This window comes from Olea europaea, unplaced genomic scaffold (genome assembly GCF_002742605.1).
Source record: "Olea europaea var. sylvestris unplaced genomic scaffold, O_europaea_v1 scaffold463, whole genome shotgun sequence".
In the NCBI taxonomy this organism is placed as follows: Eukaryota; Viridiplantae; Streptophyta; class Magnoliopsida; order Lamiales; family Oleaceae; genus Olea; species Olea europaea.
This window is the reverse complement of record NW_019262940.1, coordinates 211,558-215,044: the sequence shown is the minus strand read 5'-3', so window position 1 is coordinate 215,044 and position 3,487 is coordinate 211,558.

The following is a 3,487-nucleotide window of genomic DNA, read 5'->3' as shown; positions in this document are numbered from 1 at the left end:
AGGTTTGGGCGAGAATAGAATAACAGCTCTGGGCGACCGTATGACACTCTATTCGTTCAGATTCTGGGCGACTTGCAAACTTGGGCGATGGTGTTACCGCATTCTTGGGCCTCCTTATTTGGGCCTTCACCTTGATTTGTTCGATTGGACTTCGTTCTTTGGACTATCTGATTTGGGGATCCTTCAATTGGGCTTTACTTCTTGGGTTGTTCGATTTGGGCTAAATTTTTATGTGTCAACAATTACCCCCCAATATGGCAGAATTAATAATAATTATTGAATTTTGTCATATTCACTTTGTGTTTCCGGCAACGTTCGAAATTCCCAAGAATTTCAATCATTGTTTCCTTCTATAACTTGAAAAGGTGCGTCGTTTTGCAAACCCTTATAAACCCCAAACACGCCATTTCACTGCTACCAAACCACGCCTCATATTTTTTCCGTCTCTTTCACGATTCACTGTTCATCTTTTGCTTCCTTGCTACGTAACCCTGAAAAGCTTCGTTCCTTCTCCAATGGCTGCTTCACAATCTCAAGCTAGTGATTCCTTCAGTTTTGACGACTTTCAGAGACTTCTGAGTCGCCCATACATAACCCCAAGTTTTCTCGCACCTGCCGACGTCGGACGTAATGAGTTCTACTTGGGTCCTTTCTTCAACAATACAGAGGCAGTTGAACAGGCGGCGGTGGGTCAGCTGTTTCCTTGCACTCAGGGTCCTCCATTCCTGAACTCTTTACCACTGGGGCCATTTTGCGAAAGAGGTATTCGCACTTGACCTAAATCTGATGTAGCTTTTCGTAGGTGGCATGCTCGTCTTGTGGGTCATGGTCCTACTAAGGCACTTTTTGATAGCGCTAGGATTTCTGATTTGTTAGAAGTCTCTATTCGCCCCCCTACTTTTGATTCAGCACTCTTTTCGATTGCTCTGAGTTTTTGGTCCCCTGAGTATAACACCTTTATTTTTCCCCTCGGCCCCATGTCTATTACCTTAAGGGATGTTGGGGCCCTGGTGAATCTGCCACCTTTGGGCGATACCATTTTCCCCGGTATCTTAGTTTCTGGTGGCGCCCCAAAGTTTGGCAAAAACTAAACCGATTCTTATTCAAGCCTGCAGACCCTCCACAATCATTCGAGCGCTGAGCCTACCCATGCTGAGCGAGTGGCCTTTCTTTTAGTTTGGCTTTGTAAATATGTTTTGTGCGTGCCAAGTATAAAGCCTTCTCTGAGTTATTTACTTATAGAGCACGAATTGGCGCGTGGCAGGCCTTTGAATTTATATTCTTTGTTTTTGGCTGCCCTTTATAGAGGCATGGCTTTTCTTCAAGCTCAATTGAAGAATGGTGCATCTCCCACTGGCAGTGGACCTCTTTGGTTTACTCAACTGTGGTTGAGATCCTATTTTCCATCGCTTGGTGCTCCATCCATTTCTCGTCCTTCTGCTAGCTGTTACGGGCTAGCTATGGAGCCTTTAACTCCTGTAAATATGTCCAGAAGGGACATTTTTTCATTCTTTTATTCTTTAAATTCAATCTCTTCCTTTTTTCCTTTTCCTCCTTTTTTGACTCCAAACTATGTACATCCCCCTTCCACCATAGATAGCGCGAGCACCTCCCTGCTCATTTGGATTCAGTTTTTAACCGGGAGGGAGCTATTTCATGATATTCTAACTGGGACTAATGCCAAGGCAGGGATAGAGATTTATGCTCCCCAATTTTTTGCTCGCTAGCTTGGTTTTGGCCAAACTTGGCCTATTCCTCCTTGCTATTCAAAGAATTTAGTTGACCGTTTTCATACTATTACTAAAGCAGAGGCAAAGGCTATAGATGCTCGTAATCTCCTTTTAACCAGTCATTTTTCATTGGCCCCTTTTAACTCTAGCCACGCCCTTCACCCTCTTTATGAACAACTCTGGCCATCAGTGAAGCGCAGATTATTTGCGACTGAGGCCAATCGTGCCTTTCATTCATTAGACCAACCGAGTATTTCTTCCTCTCCTCCTGTTTTGGTCACTCCTTTGTCTATTCGGAGCCCCTCTCCTTCTCGTCGCACTAAACAATCTGCTCGTCCATCTTCTTCCCTCCCTGCCAAGCCTACTACGGCCAAGAGTGCTCCAAGCCGCAAACGGCCAGCCTCAGCATCTCCCATTCTGGAGGATGATGTCGATGATGATGATGATGCCCCTCTTATTGTCAGGAGGAAGGTAATTAAATTGGCTTACTTACAAGTATATTTTTCCACACTTGAAACTTTTCTGCGTGCTGATGATCTTTTGGATTTCTCAGAAAAGTTCAGCCTCTCCTTTAAAGGCTTTGACATCGACAACTCCTGCTCCATCATCTTCTGCTGAGGCTACTTCATCCAAACCGGTTGATGAGGGGGCTACGCTTAAAGAGACATCTTCAGTCCCATAATCCTCATCACAACCCATGGATGAGCCACCTTCTTCCCAGGGCGTCAACTCCCCAAACATCGAAGCAGAAGGTAATTCAGTTTTTTGATGTCTTACCTTTGCTCGTGCTATTGGTTTCTGATTTGTTGCTCTTGAGCTTTGCAGATACTCCTATGAGTCCGCCCGTTGTGGCAACATCTTCTCGCTCGGACAAGGGGAAGTCTTCACGAATGGATGAGTCGTTGGTGGCAAGCTCGGCTGAGGGCCCGCCATCTTCTACGATTGTCGACGAGGTAGTCTTTGCTTCATTTCTATTTCCACCTTTTTCGTTGTAGTGAGGATTTTTAATATTGGCAATCTTCCTTGCAGGATGCTGACAGGATTGTGCGTTCTATCCAGGACTTGTTCGCTTCCTGGGGGCAGGTCCAAATGTCTCGCCCTGCTCCATCTGATTGTCCTACTGCCTCTTCAGAAGAAGATTTGAAGTTCTTGAAGGAGTCGGTATTTGAGTACGTATCCTTCATGGATATGGACATTGGAAGGGCTAGTGCTGCCAGGCACAAGGATGAACTTGAGCACTTGAGTGCGAAGTTGGAGCAAGCACTGACGCTTCCGTCGCTCAATCTTTCTGCCGACTTTAAAGCGACGTTGAAGGTCATTCACTCCGAGGTCCTTTCTATGCTGGCCAAGAATGCTGAACTAAAGGCCAAGCGTACTCAATATCTTCGAGCCGTAGCTGAAAAAGAGTCTTTGCGCATGGAGATCAACAAGGCTAAGGACGAGTTGAAAGAAATCTCCTCTGCAGTCATGATTGAAGACTCTTTGATGGTTAACTTGGCTGGCTCAGATGAGAGAACTTCAAGCTAAAATGGACGATTGCAGGGCGAGGATGGCTGCTAAATAGCGCAACGCCTCCCAGGGAATTGAGCGAACTAAGTCCTTGGTCGAGCAGTACAAGAAGTTGGAAGTTGATGATGATGACGTCGTGGTTGAATTGAACATCACTTCCTCTCGACAGAACGAGGATTGGGAAAAACTTAGGGAACGAATTCGTTCCTTATGGGGTAGACTGTAATTAAGACATACGATGTCTTTTT